We start from the raw sequence: 26,042 nt of genomic DNA, 5'->3' as shown, positions 1-26,042 counted from the left end.
CTGTGTGGTCCCACCCTGGGAGCCAGGCTGCTGCTGCTGGTGCATGCTGGGCGCTGGGATGGGCTGTGGTGAGCTGGGGAGTTTCAGGCTATTTTGAGGCTGATGAAGGTGAACCCAGGAAGATGATTGTGTTATGACCCTGAGCAGGAAGGATCAGAGCTTTCAAGTGAAGTTTTATTTTGGTCTGTTAGGGCTTGTAATGTGGACATGTTTGGTTTGGACACGTGTTTGTGAACGTGTCTGGTTTCCTCTCAGCACTGCTGTTTCTGAGAACTGATTGTGTTGCAACAGGGAGACAGCCCTGATGGCCATGTCTGGGTTAGCAGAAGCTTTCTGTGGTGGTGGTAAGATCTTGGAAAGGACACCTTGGTAGGGAAAGGGAAAAAGAAAAATAGAAGAGAAGAAAAAAAGACAAGAAAAAAATAAGAGAGGAGAGGTAAAGAGGGGAGATGGAGAGGAAAGGAGAGGAAAAGAGAAGAGGAGAGAAAAAGGAAGAAAGAAAAATAAATGGGGGGAAATGAGGATAAAGCAGTGCTCTGTGTTGGCTTTAATGTTGACTTGAAGCTGGTCAGTAAATATGTGTGCAAAGCTGGATGTGAGCCAGCATTGAGTGCTGCCAGCCCAACCCCAGCCTGTCCTGAGCTGATCCCCTGCAGTGTGGGCAGGGGCAGGGAGGGGATTCTGTCCCTCTGCTGTGCTCTGCTGAGACCTCCCCTGCAGTGCTGGGGCAGCTCTGGGGTCCTCAGCACAACACAGACAGGGACCTGCTGGAGCAGGGCCAGAGGAGGCCACAGCAATGCTGGCAGGGCTGGAAGCCCTCTGCTGTGAGGCCAGGCTGAGTGAGAGAGTTGGGCTTGTTCAGCCTGGAGAAGAGAAGGCTGCAGGGAGACCTTCTGGTGGCCTTTCAGTGCTTCAAGAGGCTGATCAGAAAGCTGGGGACAGACTTTTGAGCAGGGCTTGTTGTGACAGGCCAAGGGATGGTGGTTTGAACTAAAAGAGGGAGATTTAGACTACATAGAAATGTTTTTCACTGAGGGTGGTGGGATCCTGTCCCAGGTTTCCCAGAGAGGTGGGAGATGCCCCATCCCTGGAACCATTCCAGGTCAGGTTGTTTGGGGCTCTCAGCAACCTGATGTAATTGCAGATGATCCTGCTGACTGCAGGGGGTTCAGGCTAGGTGACCCTGAAGGGTTCCTTCCGACTCAAACCACTCTACGATTCTATGACAAGCAGAGATTTCTGTCATCCAAACCTCTCCAGCTGCCCCATAAACATTCACCAAGTGGTTTAATGTGCATCTGCAGGGTAGGAAAAATGTCAGGATTCCTGGTTTGGAGATGTTGAAAGCCTAGAATAGAGAGGAAAAGCAAATAGTGGCAGGTTTCCTGATCATAATCTCCTGCTTTGAGCGTCGCTTCGTGCTTCCTGTTGATGCAGAACGGTTGATGACCTTCATGATGTTGTTGATTTGGGTGAATTAATTTGTGGGAGCTACTTAGCTGCAGAGTCAGGCAGCCTGGATGTGGCCATACCCCTGGTTTTTCTTTGTTGCTTTTGTTCAGCTGCTGGAATGACTGAAAGTTTGATGAAGGCGATCATTAGATATGCAGGATGGAGCAGGGCTCCTACAGGACCCCTCAGACAATGCTTCTCAGTGCTCAGCAAGAGCTAAAGGGTGGGGAGCAAAAGGATGAGGCCAGACTCTTCTCAGGGGTACCCAGTGACAGCATAAGGGGCAATGGGCACAAACTGGGATCCAGGAGGTTCCATCTGAACAGAAGGAGAGATTTGTTTACTGTGAGGTCAAGGGAGGTCCTCCTGTCTCTCTTCTCTGTCCTACTGATGCCACAGCTGGAGCATTTTGTCCACTTTTGGGCTGCCCAGATCAAGACAGTGAACTACTGGAGAAAGTCCAGCAAAGGCTACAAAGATGCTGCAAGGACTGGAGCATCTCTGTGAGGAGGAAAGGCTGAGAGCCCTGGGGCTGTTGAGCCTGGAGAAGAGCAGCCCCAGAGGGGCAATGCTCAGCAGGAGAGAAAGGGGAAGGGGGGAGGCGCAAGAGGACAAAGACAGACTCTTCACAGTGGTGCCCAGGCACAGGACAAGGAACAATGGGCATAAACTGGAACCCAGGAGGTTCCATCTGAACAGGAGGAGACATTTTATTGCTCTGAGGGTGCTGGTGCCCTGGAGCAGGCTGCTCTCTCTTCTCTGGAGAGATTCCAAATCCACCTGGCCGTTGCTAACCAGGCAATGATCCTCTGAATCACTTCTGGCTTTCTTCTGTCCCTCAGAACCACAACAGAGGCCCTCTGCTCGTGGGATGCTCTGTCTGCCAGAACTGTTGGACAATGGCTTTAGCTCATCCTCCTCAACATCTGCACACTAACACAGCCTCAGGAAGAGTGTTTGCTGTTGAGAAATGCTACAGGGAGCGGTTTGGGGGTCATTGGGTAATAAGGCAGGGGGGATGGGGTGTCCTCCCAATGAAGAAAATCCATCTGGGGAGGGTTCTTGGGAGGACATTGCACCAAGTGGGTGCACAGCAGGGATGTTTCTGATGGAATGTAAAAGAAACTGAAAATATGAGTCAAAGGTTTGTAGAGCCTTGGGCTGACTCAGCTCGCTTGGGGCTCACGCAGCTGCTGCTGCTGCTGCCAGGCCCTCCTGCAGCCCTGCACTGACTTTGCAGTCGTTGGTGAGTGCTGCCAAGGGACAGCAGGACTTCAGCCAGGGCTGAGTCTGAGTGCCCAAAATTCAATTACATGGCTGAATATTGAGTCTGAGCCACCCAGAGCTGGAAGGAGATGGTCAGGGAGTGCCAAAGCTCTGCCCAGTGCACCTCTTAGGAAGTTGGAGATACCCCAGGACTGCTACCAGGCTGGGGATTCTTGAGCTTTTTGATCCATCCACTAAGTGCCCCAAGATTCCAAGGAGACCTTATTGCTGCCTTCCAGTACATAAAGTGGCTGACTAGACAGAGGGGGACAGACCTTTTAGCAGGGCCTGTTGTGACAGGACAAAGGGTGGTGATTTAAATTGGATAGGTTTTAAGGATGTCCCTGCCGACTGCAAGGGGGTTGGACTAGATGACCTTTAAAGATCCCTTCCAACTCGGTGGATTCTGTGATTCTGTGAAAGCATCCTGGCCTGTATCAGCAGCAAAGCTGGGGAAGGGTCTGGAGAACAGGGCTGTGAGGAGCAGCTGAGGGCACTGGGGTTGTTCAGCCTGCAGAAAAGGAGGCTGAAGAGAGACCTTCTGGCTCTCTACAGCTCCCTGAAAAGAGGTTGGAGCTAGGTGCAGGATGATCTATTCTCACAAGTAGTGAGAGACAGAATGATAGGAAGTGGCCTCAAGCTGCACCAAGGGAGGTTTAGGGTGGATATGAGGATGAATTTCTTCCTCAAAAGGGTTGTACAAGGGCTGGAACAAGCTGCCTGGGGTAGTGGTGCAGTGACCGTCCCTGGAGGGGTTTCAAAGCTGTATAGCTGTGGTGCTGAGGGACCTGGTTTGGTGGTGAGCTGGCAGTGCAGGGTTAATGGTTGGACTGGATGACCTTACAGATCTCAAAATGATTCTCTGCTGCTGCAAACTGCCAAGTGTAAGCACAACACCTCCACTTGATGTGTATCCAAGACTCTTGACGTGTGGACCTTGGCAACCAGAGGGTTTGATTCTGGGATCTGCAGGGCTGTCAGCACGAGGAGCTTTCTGTGCTCAACAGGATGTTGTCAGCCTATGTCCGGAGTGTGTCTGCTCCACCACCACTTCTGCACCAATACCCTGCCACTGCCATTTCCTCCACCTTCAAGCAGGGCAGGAGCTCAGAGCTTTGGCATGTACCAGGTGCTGGGTGAGGTCGCCAGCAGGACGGGGAGCCCAGCACTAGGTGAACAATGGGTGTAATAATGGAAGGAAAATAGCATTGCCTTCAGCCCCTACAGTGTGAGCCCAGCAGGAAGCTGCCTGGGAACTGCCTTTCCTTGGGGAAGCACCCAAATCCCTGTCCTTTGAGCTCTGAAGGGGCTGACTCTGCTCCACAGAGATAGTTTTTGATGGGCTCTCAGTAAACAAATTGGGGTTTCCCCCTCCCAGCTTGCTCCACCCACCTTGGGAGCTGGCACCATGCACAAGAGCTGCAGTGACTGGGGCAGGCAGATAGGCACAAAGCCAAGGCAAACTGCCTTTTGGTTGACCTAGGAAGGGTAAAAATGTTGAGTGCAGTAGGGAAAAACAAAAAAAAAAAAACCCAAAAAAAAAAGAGAGAGACCTACTTGGAGGAAGCTATGAAAAAAATCCCACAAGCACGCCTGTGAAGTTGGCTGCAGTGCCTGCTGCCCAAAATAGCTGCAGAAACCATGGGGAGCAGAGCTGCAGAGAGCTTCTGCTGAAGCCTGAGGAGGCAGCAGCAGGAGGAGGAGGAGGATGCCACTTCTCCTGGCAAGGACTACAGATGTGCAGGGCAGTGCTGGGAGGACACAGCCAGGCTCTGCTCAGTGATGTCCAGTGACAGGGCAAGGGGCAACAGGGGCAAGCTGGAGGCACCATGGGAGCAACTTTTTCACTGTGAGGGTGCAAAACACTGGGGCAGGCTGCCCAGAGAGGTGGTGGAGTCTCCTTCTCTGGAGACATTCCAAACTCTCCTGGGTGCTTTCCTGTGTGATCTGCTCTGGGTGATCCTGCCCTGGCAGGGGGGTTGCACTGGATGAGCTTTCAAGGTCCCTTCCAACCCTCAACATTTGGTGACTCTGTGACTCGGTTTGGCTTGGGGAATTCACCTGCTTTAGCATCTTGCACAATTGGAGGTCAGCTTGTGTTTACTGGCTTGGTTTTAGGTGGGCTCACCAGGTGTTTGCATGAACTTTACTGAAAATCCAAACCTGCAGACTTTTTCAGTCACTCTTTCCAACTACAGCAGCAGAAGAGTCTCCATTGAGCCCTGCTCACCCACTGTGGTCTCCTCAGTACCAAAGGGCAGATTGAGACTGGAGATGAGGAAGTTTGTGCTTGCATTTATCTCTATTACTCTGCCTGATCTTCTCCAGCTCTGGAGATAGAGATATTCAAACCTCACCTGGACATGTTCCTCTGTGACCTTCTTTAGGTCAACCTGCCTTGGCAGGGGTGTTTGGCTTCAGATGTCCCTTCCAACTCCTACCATTCTGTGACTCTGTGAGTTGTTGCTCCTTAATATTGGCCAAGGAATTTGGTACCTGCACAATGTAACTCACTCCTTGTTATTTCCATTGTCTTTTCCAGAGTGAAGATGCCAGAAATAGAGGAGAAGGAACTACTTTGCACAATTCCCAGCAGTTCTACAGCTTGACTTTCAGCTTGGTAGACATCTGCCTCCAGAAGAGGCCACTGGTGATGGTGGGGATGGGACATACCTGCTCAGCTGGTGTCACAGGGAGCAGCCAATACTGGAACCAGTTCCCTGAGTCCTCACGATCTGGTGGGTCACCAGGACTTCTCTTTCAGACATCAGATTCCTGTCAATGAGTTTTAGGAGGTGCATCTGTGGCTGTGTGGAGCTTCTTGAACAGTGCTGGTAAGGAGCTGGTCCATCTGCCTGGTTGTTTTGATGGTCCCATGGGCTGGAGAGGATGCAGGTATGAACCTGGGCTTTTCTTCCAGCAACTACACCACTTTAGATGAGGTTCTGTGGAAATTCTAAAGATGCTCAGCTTTTGATGCAGCCTAGGATGTGATTTACCTTCTGGGCAGATGTGGGTCCTGGGTTTGGGTCTAGCTATCCATCATCACAGTATTTGTTATGACACGAGGACAGACCTTGGGATCCTGATGACATGTTCTTTTTTTCCTCCCTGGACACTGATTCATTACATCACTTGAAGGAATTCTCACTTACATGAGAAGAAAAGAAAATAGGCCACTGCTGAGCTGATTTTGTTTTGACAGCATGAGTGACTCAGACAGCAGGGAGGCTCAGGCTGAAACTGATTACCCTTCGTTTGCAAGACTACCAGAAATGTGATTGATCAGATCTTGTGGTCGTGAAGGTCAGGCCATCTGATCTGGCACACAGCTGTTTGATGACTGTGCTAGAAGGGGTTGTTCTGAGGCCAAGACTTCTCTCTGTAGATAGTGTGCAGTCTATGGTGACTTCTGCCATTAAATGTCAGATTTTCCTCTGGTTCTGCTTCCTACACTAGAGATAGAGATATTGCTTCAAGAGCTTGAAAGGGAAGGTTCAGATGTGGTCCTGAGCTTGGACAATGCTGCAGGGGGGTGGGAAGATGCAGCTCCTGGTGGGACTTGGGCTTTGGGAGACACCATCTCCATCCCTTTGGCACTGACACCCTCAGTTTATTTCATGAGGAGAAACTTCTTTGGTGTGAGGCTGCTGGAGCCCTGGAGCAGGCTGCCCAGAGAGGTTGTGGAGTCTCCTTCTCTGCAGAGATCCCAACCCCCCTGGCCATTGTGACCCTGGGCAAGCTGCTGTGGATGACCCTGCTCTAGTAGTGGGGTTGGACTGGATGATCCCCAGAGCCATCAATGGCTCTTCAGTGACACCAAACTCCCCATCTTGGTTCATATTTCTCATCATACACAACTTGCTTGAGTTTCATTGCTTAGGCAGAGCTTCAGATCCCTCCTCACTCTGTCCAGCCAGCAGCAAGTGCTGCCCTAGTCACTTGGTGAAGTTCCAAAGCATCACTCAGGAGAAGGCAGTGAAAAGCCTGCAAGTCCCAGCATGGTCAAATAGCTTCCAGATGGTTCTCATTACAAGCTGGATGATGAATCCTGTCCAGGCTTTTAAATATTACCTCAAGTCATGAAGAAAGCAAATTTTAGACAGTCAAAGCACATTAAGATTGGTGAGGATGGTGGGAATTTCTTTTTCCTGGTGAGCTGGGTGGGATGGAAAGGAGAAACTTTTGGGAGGCAGAGACTGTGCCCAGGACTCAGGACAACAGCCTGCTCAGGGCAGGGGTGGAGTCCCCATCCCTGGAGGGGTTTGAAACCCATGGAGCTGTGGTGCTGAGGGATGTGGTTTAGTGGTGACCTGGCAGTGCTGGGTTAAAGGTTGGACTTGATGATCTTAAAGGTCTCTTCCAACCAAAATGATTTGATGATTCCATGAGCCTATGGCTCCTGCAGCTGTTGGTGAAGGGCTATAACAGTTCAAGGTTCCTCAATCTAAGTTTTCATTTTCCAGTTGGACTGCAAGGAGAGAATCTTTGCCTTGGAAGTGACTTCGGGGTAGGAGCATTAGAGGAATGCTGTCCTGCAGCTTCACTTCTTGCCATGCTGAAGCTTTTGGCAGTGCAAGATCCTGCTTTCCACCTCACATGGGATGGGTTCTAGGTTGAGGAAGGTGACAGCACATTCCTGCTGTAAGGGAATGCAGGCAGAATGAGGTGGTGAGATGGGAGGGTGGTTGGCAGGGTGTATGCAGAGCTGCCCAAGGTTGCTCCAGTGACACTGTTTGGAAAAGAGATTTAGAGAACATAGCAAAGGTAACGCCCTGTCAGCTGTCCTGAGCTTTAGGGCCACAGCAATGCTGCCAGGGCTGGAAGCTCTCTGCTGTGAGGCCAGGCTGAGAGAGTTGGGCTTCTTCAGCCTGGAGAAGGCTCCAGGGAGACCTTCTGGTGGCCTTTCAGTGCTTCAGGGGCTGATCAGAAAGCTGGGGAGAGGCTTTTGAGCAGGGCCTGTTGTGATAGGACAAGGGGTGATGGTTTGAACTGAAAAAGGGAGATTCAGACTTGAGAGAAAAAAGAAATCTTTTCTACTGAGGGTGTTGAGACCCTGTCCCAGGTTGCCCAGAGAGGTGGGAGGTGCTCCATCCCTAGAACCAATCCAGGTCAGGTTTTTGAGGGCTCTGAGCAACCTGCTCTAGTTGGGGATGTCCCTGCTGACTGCAGGGGAGGTTGGACCCGGTGGGCTTTAAAGGTCCATTCCCACACAGACTAGTGTATGATTCTTTTCTCAGCTGACCTACAAACACAGCAACATTGGAGCTCTTAACTTTGTCCCTTTCCTCACAGCCCTTCACACATGGCCTACACCCAGAAGACACGGGATGAAGCCAAGGCCGGGAAACCTCCCTCCTAGAAGCAGGGATGAGGATGTCATGGAGCAGCAGCTGATGGCCTGCAGAGCCAGCAGCTGGGACTGTGGTTGGGTGATAGCCCTGGGAAAGCTCTCACCATCCAGCAGCTGTTGGGTGTGTGATGTGACGAGAGGACACTACAGGGAAACCTGGGAGAAGGACAGTTGAGTTATTTCTGACTCTGAATTCAGGTTCTCAGCCAAGTGCTTTGCAACTGGTAAAGATAAAGATCTGGATTTTGGCATTTCCTGAGCTCTCTGCAGCCAGGACTTGGCCTCTGCCTGCTCTGTGGAGGAGCCTCAGGAATGCTTGCATGCTAGGTGTGAGTTTTCAGGTCACTTCCAGAGAAGTGGATTCATTTCAGAGGAACCAGCCACTCTCCTTGGCACTTAGTTGTGTTGTGATGGGGATGAAGGATGATTTCCACCTCACATCTGCTCGCTGCTGGAAGTTTTGGCCTTGCTCTTCCATCTGCTGCTGCTGCTTGATTTATTTTCACTGATATTCACAAAAATCATGGGATTGTTTCAGCTGGAAGAAACCTCCAAATCATCCAGGCCAACCATCAGTTGAACACCACCATGACCATCAAACCATGTCCTCAACTGCCATGGCCACGGGTTTCTTGAACAGCTCCAGGGATGGTGACTCCACCACCTCCCTGAGCAGCCTGTTCCAGTGCCAGACCACCCTTGCAGGACAAAAATTGTTCCTAACCTCCAACATAAATCTCCCCTGGCACGACTTCAGGCCATTTCCTTTCATTCCATCACCTGGTACCAGAAGAGACTGACTACAACCTCCTACAACACTCAGACTGTACCAAGGTCACGATCAGACCAGGTTTGGATTTCAATAGCCAAATACCCAAAAGCAGGAGCCCCCCAGCAAGGACTTCCTCTGCCTGACACCAAATAAAGACCATCCTCTGCTGAACTAATTCATCCCACTTTACTCCTTCTCTTCAGGAGGTGTCTCTGCTTTCCTGGAACAACCTGGTCCATGAGAACTTGGCTTCTGAGTGTGTTAGAAATGTAGAGCTCTTATTCTCACAGGGATGTTGGGATGGGGTGGAATGACTGTACAGATGGTACCTTAATAACCAAGTCTTCTGGTGTTGGCAGACTTTTTGAGGGAGATTTGAAACAGGGAGCAGTTATCTCCTCAGGCTGCACCAGTGAAGGTTCAGGTTGGATATTAGGAAGAAGTTCTATACAGAGAGAGTGATTGCCCATTGGAATGTGCTGCCCGGGGAGGTGGTGGAGTTGCCGTCATTGGAGGTGTTCAGGAGGAGACTTGATGGGGTGCTTGGTGCCATGGGTTAGTTGATTAGGTGGGTTGGATTGGTTGATGGGTTGGATGCAATGATCTTGAAGGTCTCTTCCAACCTGGTTTGGTTTATTCTAAATAAAGGTTTATCTGAGGTGACCTAATTGTGGCCTTCCAGTATCTGAAGGGGGTCTACAGGAAGGCTGGGGAAGGACTTCTCAGGACCTCAGGTCGTGATAGGACTAGGGGGAATGGAATGAAGCTGGAGGTGGGGAGATTCAGGCTGGATGTGAGGAGGAAGTTCTTCACCATGAGAGTGGTGAAGCCTTGGAATGGGTTGTCCAGGGAGGTGGTCGAGGCCCCGTCCCTGGGGGTGTTTAAGAGCAGGCTGGATGAGGCTCTGTCCAGCCTGATCTAGTGTGGGGTGTCCCTGCCCATGGCAGGGGGGTTGGAACTAGATGATCCTTGCGGTCCCTTCCAACCCTGACTGATACTATGATACTATCTCACACCAGGCATTGGATCTTCAACCAACTCTGTCAACCTCATATATTTGTCATCCTAGCACTAATCTGAAGGCTGGAGGTCATGAAGATGTGGCTGAGCCCTTTCCATTGATGGGACAAGGGGCAGTGTGCACAAACTGGAGACCAGGAGGTTCCTCCTGAACTTAAGGAGCAGCTTCTTTGGTGTGGAGGTGCTGGAGGCCTGGAGCAGGCTGCCTGGAGAGGTTGTGGAGTCTCTTTGCCTGGAGAGGTTGTGGAGTCTCCTTCCCTGGAGAGCTTCCAACCCCCCCTGGCCATTGTGCTCCTGGGCAAGCTGCTGTGGGTGCCCTGCTTTGGCAGGAGGGTTGGACTGGATGATCTCCAGAGGTCCATTCCAACCCCACCATGCTGGGATTAGTTAGAAAGTATTTAGGTAGGTAGCATCTGCTGCACAGAAAATTAAATGAAGGGTATTGAAGAGGAGTTTAAAAAAACCCAGATTTCAGGGAGAAGAATCTTTGGAGGTACCAATTGTGGTTGTTGGAAAGAACAGAATAGGATTAACCAGGTTGGAAAGGTTCATTTCTCTTTTGTGCACGTAACCCATTTGCTCGTGGCCGCCATGCCACAGCTCCTTTCAAGCTGAGGGTTCTACTGGAAGGCAGCAAAAGCCCAATTTAAGATCTGAAACTGGAGGAGACCAAATTTCAGACTGCATAAAATGCACCTCTGGAATTTTCAGTTCTCCTTTCCTGCAGTGTTACAACTGCCTCAATAAAAATGCCGTGGCTGATGAGCTAGGATGAACAAAAAGGGCAAAGAAGAGGTTAAAAAAAAGAAAACCAGCACAACAAGAAGAAGCCCTGTGGCCTTGGATATGTTCACTTCAAGGCTGTGGTTAATGCTTCCCAGGCTGCTCAGAGGTGAGAGTGAGTTCAGTCCTCCCACCGCTGCTGTGGCTCTTTCTAAATGACTCTGAGAAAAGATGGTGACAAATGGAGCTGTGGTAAATTGCATCATCCTGCCTGTGCAGTTTAAGATGGGGCCACAGCGCCAAGCTGGGTGTCAGGGTCACACTCAGCTTTTCCCTGCCCCCTTCTGCCCCTCCAAACCTGCTGCATTCTGCTGTGAAACTTCTTTGGTGTGAGGGTGCTGGAGCCCTGGAGCAGGCTGCCCAGAGAGGTTGTGGAGTCTCCTTCTCTGGAGAGATTCCAAACCCACCTGGCCATTGTGATCCTCTGTCCCCTCCCTGGAAGTGTTCAAGGCCAGGCTGGATAAAGCCTTGAGCAACCTGGGCTAGTGGGAGGTGTCCCTGCCCATGGCAGGGGGGTTGGAATTAGATGATTTTCAAGATCCCTTCCAATTCTATGATCCTGGGCAAGCTGCTGTGGGTGGCCTGCTTTAGCAGGGGCATTGCACTGGATGATCTCCAGAGGTTCCTTCCAACCCTCATCACACTGGGACTCTGGGATTGAGTGAATTAGTTGCACAGCTGCACATTCTGCTGATGCTGTGGGTCTCCTGGTGGTGTGCATTAGCTAGTGGTCATGGTGCCACCAGAGTTCTCACTGATGAAAGATAAAATGCTGCTCTGGGTGCAAGTCCCCAGCCACGGTGCACAGAACCGTGTCAGCTACCAGCGTTCGACTGGTGTGAGACTGGTCTGAGCTGAGGAATCCTAGAAGAGTACTTCACTTTTCTCACTTCTTCTGGCCCTAAATTGTGCAGCTGCTCTTCAACCCCCTTTATTTCCCAAATACAAAGAGCTTTTCCTTTCTCAAGCTTTGAGAGGTGTGGCTTTCACCTCCTCCTTGCCAAAATCACAAGCATATTCGAGATGAAGCAGGTGGTATGTGACAATGAGTTACAAAGGCTGAGCCCTGGGGCTGCTCAGCCTGGAGAAGACTGAGAGGGGATCTTATTAATGCTCATAAATATATCTGAAGGGTGGGGGGGCAAGAGGAAGGGGCCAGGCTCTTTTCAGTGGTGTCCTGTGACAGGATAAGGGCTAATGGATGCAAACTGGAACCCAGGGAGTTCCACCTCAACACAAGGAGAAACCTTTATTGTGAGGGTTGCAGAGCACTGGAGCAGGCAGCCCAGAGTGGTTCTGAAATCTCCTTCTCTGGAGCCTTTCAAACCCATCTGGATGTGTTCTGCCCTGGGTGATCCTGCTTTGGCAGGGGGGTTGGGCTGGATGATCTCTCCAGCCTTCCCTTCCAAGCCCTAGCATTCTAGGACTGTGTGCAATCTGTGCTGAAGAACCACTTGCGACACAGCAATGTCTCCATGTGTGCCTCTAAACCACATAACTCACCTGGAGCTCCTTGAGGAAGGAGTGGGAGGTCCCAGTTTGGCAAAGCTACAGTGCAGAAATCCAACCAAGTCTTTGGGTACAGCCAGGGCTGTGTCTGCTGGCTGGTTGCACCGGTTGGTTGTTGAGGTGCTGGGACGTATTGATGTGTTTTATTTGTCTGTAAATATAAGAAAGCAACAACATAACCCCTGCTGGGGTCTTGGCTGTTGTGAAATAACCCCCCCACACACAGAGCCATGTATTTTGAGGGAGATGCTACAGCCACCACCAGTGCAAAGCTCTGGCCAGAGCTGTCCCTGTGGGTACCAGGTGGTGGAGAGGTTGTTGTTCTGGGGGTGTCCTTATGATCTCCATGTGCCCACATCCTCAAACAGCTCCTGGTGCTTTAGGAGGAATGTCAGAGTAGGAGTTTGGTGGGAATTTGTCCCAGCACTTTGGTGACTCTTCCTGGCATCCATGTGTGCTTGGGCACCACACTGTCACCTGGAGCTGCAATGCTCTTTAGTCTGAGTTTTCCTTCTAAATGATGCCCTCATGTACTTCACCAAAGCAGTCCCTAAAACCTAGCACAAGTAGTAAATCCTTTCACTTTGGGTGCTTTGTCTCCTGGGTAGAAACCAAGTCATAGAATCATAGAATAGAATCAACCAGGTTGGAAGAGACCTCAGAGATCATTGAGTCCAACCTATTACCTAATACCTCCTGACAGCCAAACCATGGCTCCAAGTGCCACATCCAATCCTTTTCTGAACACCTCTAGGGATGGTGACTCCACCACCTCCCTGGGCAGCACATTCCAATGACGAATGACTCTCTCAGAGAAGAACTTTCTCCTCACCTCCAGCCTAAACTTCCCCTGGCACAGCTTGAGACTGTGTCCTCTTGCTCTGGTGCTGGTTGCCTGGGAGAAGAGACCAACCCCCACCTGGCTACAACCTCCCTTCAGGTAGTTGTAGACAGCAATGAGGTCTCCCCTGAGCCTCCTCTTCTCCAGGCTAAACAATCCCAGCTCTTCCAGCCACTCCTGACAGGGCTTGGAAGTCAAGGCTGGCAGCAGTGAAGCAGCCTTTGGAACCAAGAGGTTGCTTTTTCTATTGCAGCTTCTGGGAAAATGGTGTCTTGGGCAGGAATCTCCCCTTGAAGCAGTCACATGGTGGGGACTTTGGTACCCTCAGCAATCTAGAGCCTGGCTTGGACCTCTCCCTTTTCCACCCATGATGAAGCAGCAGTGATTGTGCATGGAAGGAGGTGCCTGGATGTGAAACCAGCTGAGAAAGATCCCAGCCACTTCCCTTTTCCCATCAGTAGATGTTGCCTCAGTTCCCATTTCCTAACATTGCCTCTTTCACTGGCTTCAGCCCTTTGGCACCAAGTTGCTTGCCAAGAACCAAGGCTTATTTTAGCTAATTTAAATGAAGTCTTCATTGTCCCCATTGCACTTTGTCATCCCATGGGCACTTAGCATCCTTTCTACTCCATTTTCCCCTCTTTTGGCACTATGAACAATACAAGCTGAGTAAGATACTTACACCACCCTCCCTGCAGGGCTCTGGCCCCAGAAATAAAGCTCTGTCCTCCTCTCCTCTTGCCCACACCTGACTTTTCCTCACTCTTCCTTTTAGCTAGACCTTCAGCCAGCCTTCTCTTCTGTCAAACCTCGTGCCATTTCCCTGTCTCATAGTAAATCAAAGCCAACACCACCTGCTGCTTCCTGTACCCTGAGAAATTTGTTGTCTCAGACCATTAAGAAGTTGTTCAGGTCCCTGCAGTGACTCAGGCTGGAGCTGGCTGAGTGAAACTTGCAGTCATCTCATCACCAGTGCTGCTGCTTCTGTCAGTCTGTAGCTTTGTGGATATCTACTTAGTGCTGGTTCCACTACAGTGCCCAGGGGCCTCCTTTTCCACCCATGATGGTGCTGCTGTTTTGGGATCACAGTGCACAATGGTGTGCAGAGGGAGGAGAGTGGATCTCCTGATGGTGCAACATGCACCTGGGTGTGGGTGGTACCTCTTGCTCCTGTGGGGCTTGTGCTTGATCTCCCTCAGGCTGCTAGACTGAAAATACAGTCACAGAAACAGTGAACCATTTTGGTGGGAAGAGGCCTGTAAAATCATCCAGTCCAACCATTAACCCAGCACTGCCAGGTCACCACTAACCCATGCCCCTCAGCACCATATCTCCATGGCTTCCAAACTCCTCCAGGGACGGGGACTCCACTGCTCCCCTGGGTAGCCTCTTCCGGGGCTTATCCACTCTTTCAGTTCAGGAACTGATCCTCATGTCCAACCTAAACATCCCCAATGCAACTTGAAGCTATTTCCTCTCATCCTGTCACTTCTTCCTTAGGAGAAGAGACCAAGCTCTACCTCACTCCAACCTCCTTTCAGGGAGTGGTAGAGAGCCAGGAGGTCTCCCCTCAGCCTCCTTTTCTCCAGGCTGAACTCAACTGCTCCTCACCAGTCCTGTTCTCCAGACCCTTCTCCAGCTTTGTTACCCTTCTCTGGACTTGATCCAGCACCTCACTGTCCTTCTGGGAGTGAGGGGCCCAAAACTGATCTCAGTATTTGAGTTTCAGCCTCACCAGTGCTGAGTACAGAGGGAGAATCACCTTTCTAGCCCTGCTGGCCACACTGATCCAGACCAGGATGCTGTTGACCTTCTTGGTCACCTGGGCACACAGTGGCACATACTCAACTTCTATACCTATACATCATGTGTCTGTGGAGAAACTGCCACAGTTCCATGTTAATGCTGGCCAGGAGCCTTGGTACTGCTCCAGCCTTAACATCCAATAAGAATTGGCTTGTTTCCAAGAGACCCTTCATCAGACATCACCAGAGAGGAGCAGATTCAGACCCAAGCTGGTCCCTCCCCACCCTGGCAATCCCCATGTCTCACTGCCAGGTCTTGCTGTCACCAAAGACTCTCTTCCAAAGCAGATTCTGCATCATCATGCTTTGCACCCTGATGGTAAAGCAGGTAAGAACCCAGCAGGAAAGGTCAGGGGGAGAATAGGGGAGGTTTGGGTTCTGACTCCTGAGGGTGCCTGGTCCTGCAGCAGCAGCAGCCTTGGCTGCCTGATAATGAGCAACTGGCCAAAAAAAACCCCCAAACCCTGACCTTTGCAGTGAATATTTTCAGAGCTGTAAGGAAAAGGAAATAGGAAGTTGAGCTGCTGTAATGCATTTTGTAGGCTGCTGGCTTCTGGGGACCTCCAACATGTTGCTCTTTACCTTCTGAGTATTTTTCTGTTTCTGTCTGCATTTGAATTTTACAGCCAGCAGCTGCAGCCCTTCAGCTCAGTTTGAATTTTATAACCATCAGGACCAGGGCAGGGATAACCACCACCACCCCTGCACTGGGCACTGCTGAGGCCACACCTCAAATGCTGGGTTCAGTTTCAGGCCACTCACTCCAAAAAGGACATTGAGGTGCTGGAGCAGGTCCAAAGAATGGCAGTGAAGCTGTAGGCTGCAGGCTCCAGGTAGTCATGGTGAAGCTGGATGAGAAGCTGGACATGAGCCAGCAAGTAGCACTTGAAGCCCTGAAGGCAAGTCATGCCCTGGGATGCATCAAGTGATGTGTGGCCAGCAGGTCAAGAGGGGATTCTGCCACTCTGCTCTGGTGAGACCTCACCAGCAGTCCTGTGTCCAGCTCTGGGACTTCCAACACAGGAAGGACATGGACCTAATGGTGTGGGTTTGAAGTGAGGCCATGATGATGATGGTGCTGGAGCACCTCTCCAGCAAGGACAGACAGGGGGAGTTGAGGCTGTTCAGTCTGGAGAAGAGAAGGCTCTGAGGAGACCTTAGAGCTGCATTTCAACATCTGAAGGGGACCTACAGGAAGGCTGGGGAGGGACTGTGTTAGAAGGGCCTGTGGGGATAGGATGATGGGCAATGATTTGAAACTGGAGCAGGGTAGATTTAGGCTGGGAATTAGGAGGAAGCTCTTCACAATGAAGGTGGTGAGACAATAGAACAGGTCACATTTGACATTCAAGGTCAAACTTGATGCATCCCTGAACAACCTGCTCTAGTTGGGGTAAGTCCCTGTGGACTGCAGTGGGGCTGGACAAGACCTTTAAGGGTTCCTTGGCTTGGGCCAATGTATTCTACAATGTAGAAAGAAGATGGTTCAGCCTCCATTTCCCCTGGCTTTCCAGCACTTTTTCCTGCCCCAAGTAGAAGAGGGAGTGTTCAGCCCTGGGCTCTCCAGCAGTCACACAGGACCCCCCCCCCTGATTTATGTCTTCAAGACCAGGAAGGGCTGAAGGTCTGTTTGTCACCTCGCAGCTGCTGGTGGTTGTTCCAGCCTGTGAAATATTTCATGCCTGACACCTCGGCTCAGGAAATGGTGGTTTGCTCAGCAGAGGTGCAGCAGGCAGCAAGTTGTTATCAAGTACAACACTGGTCTTTCACCTAGCTGTTTCTCGACTTACTGAGGTGGTTTGCCAGAGCAGAAAGCGGGACTGGGCTCTGCCAAGGGATGATGGTGTGGCCCAGGTAGCACACACAAGCTTGGGGCACCTGCAGCAGAAGACATGTCCCAAGGGCCAGGTTCTCCAATGTGGTGTTGAGGTTTTTGGACAGCTTAATGAGTTTGCTTCCCTGCAGAGCTGGGCTGGTGTCCTGGCAGACCTCAGTCACTGAGGTTACTGTTCCTCAGACTCAAGGTGCCTGTGGTTTGCTGAACCACAGTGAGTTCATTGTGAAACTGTGCCACCAACATGGCTCCAGCAGCCCTGTAAAGCAGGGTGAAGTCAGGCTCCACCCAGGTCCTTTCCAAGAAGGCAGGAGGTAAGCACAGAGCCTTGCTGAGAAGATGCTGTGCCCATGCCCTGGGTGGGCAGCAGTAGCCATCCTGCACCATCCCTTGGCTGTAACGAGAGAGCCGTGGTAAGGACAACATCTAGGTCCTCTGTCTCACAGCTCACCAGGTTCTCTACTGAAAGCAAAAAGAAACAAGCTGGATGACCAGCATCTTCCTCCTTGCCTTTACAAGGGTCCTGTGAGAAGGTTAGGGCAATGGTGGAGCAGCTCCTTCCAGCCAAGAGCCCCAGGGAGCCTTGATGGTCTCACATCTTCTGTGGCTGCAGAGACCTTCTCATTTCTACAGCGCTTTGCGTGGGTTTGGTGAGCCCCATCCAACCAGGCTTTGAACACTTCCAGGGACTGGGGCATCTACCATGCCTCTGGGCAGCCTGAGCCCAGTGCCTCACCACCCTCAGTGTTAAAAATGTCTTCCTTCTATCTAGTCTGGGAGCACTGAGCCTTATCTAGTCCCCTTGACCAGGCTGGTAGCATTTCGAGCAGCAGCTGGGAAGCAGCTGGCCATTGTAAGACATTTGCAGCTCTCCTGGTTCAGGGAGAATCAGAGAATTGTCAGGGTTAGAAGTGACCTCAAGGATCATCCAGTTCCAACCTCCCCTGCCATAGGCAGGGACACCTCACACTACCGCAGGTTGCCCAGAGCCACATCCAGCCTGGCTTTAAAAGCCTCCAGGATTGGAGCTTCCACCACCTCTCTGGGCAACCTGTGCCAGTGTCTCACCAGCCTCATGGGGAAGAATTTCTTCCTAACATCCAATCTGAATCTCCCCACTTCTAGTTTTGCTCTGATAGCTTTCTGTAGGCACCATCTGAGATGCTTTTGGTATGGTTCAGCTGCAGCTGTTGATTGCTGGCATGAGCTTGATGTAGGTTATGCATTAGCAGATACAAACTGCACCAGGCTTCTTGATATGCTTCAGCTTGTGCTTTGGGTTTGGCACACAAGATGCAAGATGATGCAGCCATCACATGAACATTAGGCAAATGAAGCAGAGCTTGGCTGTGGACTGAGCCTGCACCAGGTGAGCTGAGACCTTGCTGTGGGGTGAAGGTGGGAGGCAAATCATAGTATCATAGTATCATTCAGGGTTGGAAGGGACCACAAGGATCATCCAGTTCCAACCCCCCTGCCATGGGCAGGGACACCCCACACTAGATGGTGAACTGAATCATTCACACTAGGGCAGGTCACCTTGGTACACCCTGGGAAAGTCTGTGGGCATCCAGAGTTGTCAGGCAGAATCAGAGGATTGTTGGGGTTGGAAAAGCCCTCAAAGATCATCCAGTTCCACCATCAACCCAACATCATCACGGCCACTAAAGCTCCAGCCCTGTGCCCCAAGTGCCATTGCATAGAATCAGAGAATCATCAAGGTTGAAAAGCCCTCTAAGATCAAACCCAACCTTCAACCCATGGCCCCCAAACCATGTCCCCAAGTGCCATGGCCACAGGTTTCTTGAATACCTCCAGGGATGGGGACTCCACCACCTCCCTGGGCAGCCCGTTCCAATCCCTGACCACTCTTGCAGCAAAGACATTACTCCTAATCTCCAGCCCACACCTCCCCTGATGCAATTTCAGGCCATTTCCTCTCATTCTGTCACCTGACACGAGGTGCTTCACAGGGAGCTGTAGGAACCCTGGCGAGGCTCTTCCACAGCTGATGATAGCAAAGGATTGCTCAGGGCAGCAATGGCAGCTGCTAAGGAAAGCACTGAATTACTGTTTCTGTGTTGTATAGATGTGCTAACATGGTTCACTTGCTGATTGTAAGCAATGCTACTGGTAACCTATGCCATATCCTTCCAGGACTTTCTTAAACTATCCCAAAATCCAGCTACAAGGCTGGGACTAGGCCAGCATAGTCCTAGAATCAGAGAATGCATTGGGTTGGAAGGGACCTTCAAAGGCCATCTAGTCTAACTCCACTCTGCCTTCTGCTCCTTCTTTCTTCAGCAATAAAGTTGCTGAAGAGAATATTGGGGCTGTCTGCACTGGGACATCTTTACAGTGTTTAGCTCAAGACAGGAGCAGCTCGTTGTGACCTTTCAGTACTTGAAGGTGCCTACAAGATGGAAGGAGAGGCAACCCTTTATCAGGGAGTGATGATTGATGACAAGGGGTGATGATTTTAAACTACAAAATGGAGATTCAGATTGGGTAGAAGGAAGAATTCTTACACACTGAGGGTGGTGAGACCCTGGCCCAGATTGCCCTGAGAGGTGGGAGATGTCCCAGCCTGGAACCATTCCAGGTCAGGTTGTTTCAGGCTCTGAGCAGCCTGTCTGCAGGGGGGTGCACTAGATGACCTCAAAAGGTCCCTTCCCACCCAAACCAGTGTGTGACTCTGTGAAATGTTGTCCTGCTCTGCAGATCCTAAACTGGGTCCATTCAGTGTCTGCCTGTGGCTGCTCTGGGTCTCAGTATTTAATGGCCCTGCTTGCAAACAATGACTCTGCACAACGGTGGCTTCCCTCTGGACCAGGGCCAGCATCCTCATGCTGGTTTCCACCCTTCATTTCCTTGTCCTCTCACTACTCAACCACCTCATGCTTTCAAAGGAGCAAAACCTCCATCTGCCCTCTGGTTGCACGGAGCTTCCCAGCCTGCTCCTCCCAGCAGAACCTGGCTTCTAACCGCTCCCTTGCTTATGTTTTTCTGACCATTGTTCCGTGCAAGCAAACAAAGCCTTTCCCTTTCCCAGAGCCTGGCAAGGCAGCTGCTTCTGCTAAGGCAGTGGTGTGAAGCTGCTGAGGTTGAATTCCCCTGGAAGCTCCCCAGAAGCTGCTGCTCACATCTCATCTGGCTACAGCGTTTCTCTGCTCTGCAGCCATGGGCGGGTGCCTGCAGCTGAGAAAGGGGGACAGTGCACAGGCAGCAGCAGCTCTGGGTTGAGCTGGGACTTTACCCATCCCCAAACAGGCTGTGGGTTTATCTGTGACACCTGAGTGTCATTGACACTGCTCCTTACTTGTGCTATATAAGCAGCAGGTGTTGTTGCTACTGCTCTGGCCAGGGGCTGGCTGCTGCTTGCTAAAGATGGGATCCCAGCAACCTAATGTGCCAGCAGCCTGCTCACCCCCTCCCAGTGTGGTGAGGGTTGCAAGGGACCTCTGGAGATCACCCAGTCCAACCTCCCTGCTAAGGCAGGGCGCCCACAGCAACTTGCCCAGGAACACATTGGCCAGCTGGGTTTGGAATCTCTCCAGACAAGGAGACTCCACAACCTCCCTGGGCAGCCTGCTCCAGGGCTCCAGCACCCTCATACCAAAGAATATTCCCCTCCTGTTTAGCTAGAGCTTCCTGGGTGCCAGTTTGTGCCCATTGCCCCTTGTCCTGTCCCTGGGCACCACTGGCAAGAGTCTGGTCCCAGGCTCTTGCCCCCCACCCTTTAGTTCTTGCTGAACTTTGATCAGCTCTCCTCTCAGGCTGCTCTTCTCCTGGCTCAGCACACCCAGGGCTGTCAGCCTTTCCTCTTCACAGAGATGCTCCAAGCCCCTCAGGATCTTCACAGCCTCTGCTGTTCTCTCCAGCAGTTTCCTGTCTCTTTTGAACTGGGAGTACTGGACCAAATCCTGCATCTGTGGCCTGACTAGGGCAGAGTAGAAGGGGAGAACCTCCCTCCATCTGCTTGGTGCACCCTCTGCTACTTGCTGGTTCCTGGCATCTGAGGAGCAGCTGGTGAGCTGTCAGAGGCAGGTCTGTACTGCATGGGCCCTGACAGCATCTCACCCCTGATGTCCCTTGCTGGTGGCTGCAGTCACAGGTGACATCCATGCCCATCCTGGCTCAGTACCCACTGTCAGGCTTTTCACAGGCTTCACAGTGATGTTTCTCTATGAATCATGAGTGAAATGACTGGGGTGGATCATTCTGAAGGAGCTGAAGAGAGCCCAATCACTTGTGTTGGCTCCTAGAGGGAGGCTAGGTCTGCTGTCCTGTCTGCTCCTTGCAAATTCCTTATTCCTGGAAATCTTCTGATAACTGTTTTCCAATGTCTGTTCCATCCATCCCTTTGTCTTGACTTTCTTTACCAGGCTGGTGTAGCAGAAGGGGTGCCTTCACTGCCTTGTCTTTGTGCAGAAGCAGACCCTGGTAACTTCTAGCACCCAAGTTCCAGCCCATGGTGGTTTTGGATGGGTGGGTGATGAGATCTGCCTCCTATGCCCACTCCCTGACCCTCACCACCTCCCAGCCCCAAGGCTACAGGTCCTCCTGGCTACTCCATCCTCCTTGGGACTCCTGCCTTGCTGCCTGTGATTTGGTGGCTCTTCACCTTGGTCAGCCGGGCAGTTAGTGGGATGAGGGCATGATTGTCCATGCCTGGCAGTTCTGGGACACCTCTGCTTGCCTCCAGCTGGTGACCAAGAGCCTCTGCCAGCAGGAAGTGCAGGCTTTCTAGGTTTTTAGATGATTTATGGTTTCTGCTGGCTTGGGTTCACGTGGCCTGTGAGTGCTCATCTTGGCAGCACTGCATTCCACGTTCTTCTCTGGACTCAACGTCAGCGTCTTGAGACGCTTTCCCTGCCAGTGGAGCTGTGCTAGGGTGGCAAGCCTGAACTCCATGTGGCAGGGAGCCACTCCAGCTGAATTTGCACCCTAATGTTATCAGAAGAGATAAGACCAAGGGTTAGAGATGGTAATATGGCCAAAAGTTATCTGGAAGCCACACCATGCTGAGCTCTTTTATTGTTGCCTTGTTTTCCTTCGTGTGTGGGAAGGCTGGGAGGGGACAGGGATGAGTTTAACAGTGGGAGAACTATTGAAGGGGATGGAAAAATGTGGGAGGAAAAGGAACTCTCAAGTGTGGTGCTGCAGTGGAAGGGATATGGGGTGGACTGAAGGTCTTGGTGTGTGAGAAAACACAACTTAGACACAAGAAGTACATGAAAAATGTGACTTTCTTGCCTTTCTGGGGAAGCTTTTTCCTCATCTGAGCTCTAAAACTGACTTTTCACTTCTTCCTTTGGTCTTCCAAAGCCTCTGGGAGCTGCTTCTGTCCTGCAGAAGTTTCTTGTGTTGTGTGTAGAAACATGGGGAGAAAAATAAATGGACCCCTGGGGATCCAGAGGGGAGGAATGATCCAGCACAGGGGCAGAGAATGCCAGCAGGCCAGGACATGGGCTGCTATCTAAGCAGTAGTTTGCCTTTGCACCACAAACAAATTCTCCACTCTCTGCTTTGCAGTTATAAATTCATACCTTTGGTCTGAAGCACTGCTGTCCATCATAGGTGTGACACCATAAATCAGGTGACTACTTGGCAATGTGTCCAGCTATCAGGATCCATGGCAAATAAAGGTGAGATGATAATTGCTGGCTCTGCCTGGCGGGCAAAGCTCACTGCAGGTGCCACTGCTCTGGGGAACCAGCAGCTAAAGGCTTCCCCAGTGCAGCCTGGAGCTGCTCACGTTGCTCCTAATGAGTGATTAAATCATGGAGTCATTCTGGTTGGAAAGGGCTTCTGAGCTCATCGATGAGCAATGAGGAGCAACGTGCTCTTGTGGCCAAGATGGCCAATGGTATCCTGGGGTGTATTAGAAAGGGTGTGGGCAGTAGGTCGAGAGAGGTTCTCCTCCCTCTCTACTCTGCCCTGCTGAGGCCACATCTGCAATATTGTTTCCAGTTCTGGGCCCCTCAGTTCAAGAAGGACCTCAGGGAACTGCTTGAGAGAGTCCAGGGCAGAGCCATGAAAATGGTTCAGGGAGTGGAACATCTTCCTTATGAGGAGAGCCTGAGGGAGCTGAGGGCTCTGTAGCTTGGAGAAGAGGAGCCCGAGGGTGACCTCGTTGCTGTTGATAAAGATGTGCAGGGTGAGTGCCAGGCTCTGCTGGGGGATGCCCAATGCCAGCACAAGGGGCAGTGGTGGAAGCTGAGGCAGAGGAAGTTCCATGGAAACAGGAGGAAGAATTATTTCACTGTGAGGGTGACACAACACAGGAACAGGCTGCCAGGGGGCTTGTGGAGTCTCCCTCTCTGGAGATGTTCAAGACCTGCCTGGATGTGTTCCTGTGTGATTGCTCTAGGTGCTCCTGCTCTGGCAGAGAGGTTGGACTGGATGATCCCTCGAGGTCCCTTCCAGCCCCTACATTCTGTGACCACAGAGGAGGAAGTCATGCTCCCATCCGTGGAAGGGTGTCTCAACAATCCCTTTGGACAAAGATCAGGGGAGATCAGCTCTTGATTTCTCAGGCAAGGGGGTTCCTAGAAAAAGCTTCAGTTAACCCATCTGAAGAGCAGATGTAGACTGGATGTTAGGAACGAGTTCTATACTATGAGGGTGGTGGAAGACTGGAACAGCTTGCCCATGGAGGTGGCTGAGGACTCTTCCCTGGAGATATTCAATGTCAGGCTCAGCAGAGCTCTGGGCAACCTGCTGTAGTTGAGGATGCCCCTGCTGACTGATGAGGGGTTGGACTAGATGAGCTTTGGAGGTCCCTTCCAGCCCAAACTATTCTATGACTCTTTGATCTGTGATATTCTCAGCAGCATGAGCCCTTGAGCAACCTGGTCTAGTGGAAAGTGTCCCTGCTCATGACAGGGAGGGCTGGGACTAGAGGTGCCTTCCAATCCAAACCATTCTATGAATCCTCATCCTCACCTCTGTGGGCATGAACCAAGGTCTTCTGCCAGCTTGATGTAGCCACCTGAGCCATTCTAGGGCTTTCCCAGGTTCAGGTGGTGGGACTGTTTGTGAGGCTGTCCTGTTCTTTTCAGGAGGTTTCGTCCTGTTGACATCCTAAAGCTCTAAATAAGAAAAATCTGGGGTTGTTTGAAAGTGGCTTCAGTGTTTGCAAGCAAGCTGCAGCCAGCAATGGTTTTAAGTGTGGTGTAAGTGATGGAGAGCTCTGCCTCCTGGCTTCCAGTTAGTGTTCGTTGCCCCTTGCCCTGTCACTGGGAACCACTGGCCCCAGCCTCTTGCCCCCCACCCTTTCTCTCTTGCTGAGCATTGATCAGATGCCCTCTGGGGCTGCTCCTCTCCAGGCTCAACAGCCACAGAGCTCCACCCTGTTGGGTTTGGGTTGTTTTCTTTCCTCTTCCAAAGAGTTCAAAACAACAAAACCAACACCAAAACACTGTGAATGTGGCTGTTCTTCACCCAGCAGAGCAACTAGCCAGACAAATTCCACCCCATCATGGGACTCCACCACTTTTCACTGGCAAAATACCTAATGTGCAGTTGGTCGCTCAGGTAGAGTCATAGAATGGTTTGGGTTGGAAGGGATCTTAAGGATCATCTGGTTCCAACCCCCTGCCATGGGCAGGGACACCTGCCACTAGATCAGGTCACTCAAGGATCTGTCCAACCTGGCCTTTAACACCTCTGGGGAGGTACCTTGGCAGAGGATGAAGGAAAGCATCTCCTCTGTCCTGGTCAAAAGAAACTTGGAGTGTGCCTGTGGTTCCTGGGTGTGAAGCACTAGCTGCTGTTCTCTTCTGTCCTCACATCTTGGTCAAACCTGTTCTGTGAAGAATGTGAGTGCTGGGTTATTGGTATCTGAGCATAGAAAGGAGCAGGTTTCTCACAGTTGCTGCATGAATGGGCAAATTCACCTCTGCCTTGTTTTTAGCACGTTTTGCATCACAGAAAAAGTCTTCCAACCCCCTCCCCCCTCCCCATGTGTGACAAAGCTGCAGCAGTTCCTAAACAACCCCCATTTCCTCTGGTTATGTTGGTGACACCCTTCCTGGGTGTGCAGAGGTGGCTCCAAATCCACCAGCCCTGTGCTGGCTCCCTGGCTCCCATAGGTCAGGGCACAGACCTGAGCTGCAGGGGGGTTTCTTGGCTCATGCATAAAATCTTCCTGCTCTATATCTGTGTTGGGTAGAAGTGCAGGATTTTACCTGCCTGTGGTCAGAGGCAGCTGTGGTCTCTGCTCCAGCAGCTCATTGCTGGAGGGGATTCTGCCCCCCTGCTGCACTCTGCTGAGATCCCCACCTGCAGTGCTGGAGCAGCTCTGGAGTCCTCAGCACAGACATGGACCTGCTGGAGCAGGACCAGAGGAGGCCACAGCAATGCTGGCAGGGCTGGAAGCCCTCTGCTGTGAGGCCAGGCTGAGAGAGTTGGGCTTGTTCAGCCTGGAGAAGAGAGGGCTCCAGGGAGACCTTCTGGTGGCCTTTCAGTTCTTAAAGGGCTGCTCAGAAAGCTGGGGAGAGACTTTTGAGCAGGGCTTGATGTAACAGGACAAGGGGAGATGGTTTGAAATTCAAAGAAGGAAATTTAGACTTCAGAGGAGGAAGAAATGTTTGACACTGAGGGTGGTGAGATCATGTCCCAGGTTTCCCAGAGAGGTGAGAGATGCCCCGTCCCTGGAACCAGGTTACCTGGGGCTCTGAACAACCTGCTCTAGTTGCAGATGTCCCTGCTGGCTGCAGAGGAGGTGGGCTAGATGAGCTTTAGAGGTCCTTTCACACCCAAACCATTCTGTGATTCCATGATCATAGCCTGGGAGGAGTAAACTCAAGCCAGATGCCCTGCCAGGGAGTGTGACTGCTGAGGAGGGGGACAGAAAGGTCACTGCCACTCACATAGAGCCAGGATGAGGCTGTAAGAAGCTGCTGAGTGCCTGGTGCATCCTGGAAGGGTGCTATCTACACCCACTTTGGGCTGTCTCAGTGCCAGGGCCAGTCAATGACTAACAGGCACTGCACTAACCCAGCCTTTCCCTCTCTGGGCTGCCCATCCAGCTTGCTGTGCAGTACCCAAATGTGATTTGAGTGAATGATTTGAGACCCACCACCAGCACCTGCTTCCTACAGCACTTCTTTTCCCCTTCTTCCCTTGGAAAGCCCCACATCTGTCCCCGTGGTGCCTGCAGGCTGAGTCACAGCAGAGCATGTGCCAAAGGCAGTGCGAAATGTCCACTTTGTTTCAGACCTCTGGGTCTGGTCTGCCTCTACTGCAGGCTGATATTCTCCTCTGTCCTCCCTTGCTCAGTGAATGAAATTATTCCCCAAGGGCCACCACAGCACAGCTTTATTCTGCATGGGGATTTTCCAGCCAGTGTCAGATGCTGGTGGCTGCAGCTGGAGACAGCATTGAGTCAGCCACACTTGGCT

At 51.5% G+C, this 26,042-nt stretch overlaps 1 long non-coding RNA gene across 3 annotated transcripts in view; it reads left to right on the top strand.

The window, feature by feature from the left end:
• Window positions 1–9,687, top strand: part of LOC137450973 (uncharacterized) — a 34,614-nt gene extending 24,927 nt beyond the window's left edge. The window contains exons 1-3 of one of the 3 annotated variants that reach the window (XR_010989689.1): window positions 2,747–5,173; window positions 5,261–5,613; window positions 8,014–9,687. This is a non-coding gene — a long non-coding RNA (uncharacterized lncRNA). Of the gene's footprint in view, window positions 1–2,746; window positions 5,174–5,260; window positions 5,614–8,013 lie in introns of those variants that run through there. The other 2 variants (XR_010989688.1, XR_010989690.1) reach the window with 2 other exon arrangements.
• Window positions 9,688–26,042: the final 16,355 nt, after the last annotated feature.

Source organism: Melanerpes formicivorus, unplaced genomic scaffold, assembly GCF_026170545.1.
Source record: "Melanerpes formicivorus ecotype bairdi unplaced genomic scaffold, bMelFor1.0.p_v2 SCAF_2, whole genome shotgun sequence".
Classification (NCBI taxonomy): Eukaryota; Metazoa; Chordata; class Aves; order Piciformes; family Picidae; genus Melanerpes; species Melanerpes formicivorus.
This window is presented reverse-complemented; position numbering and strand designations above follow the sequence as displayed.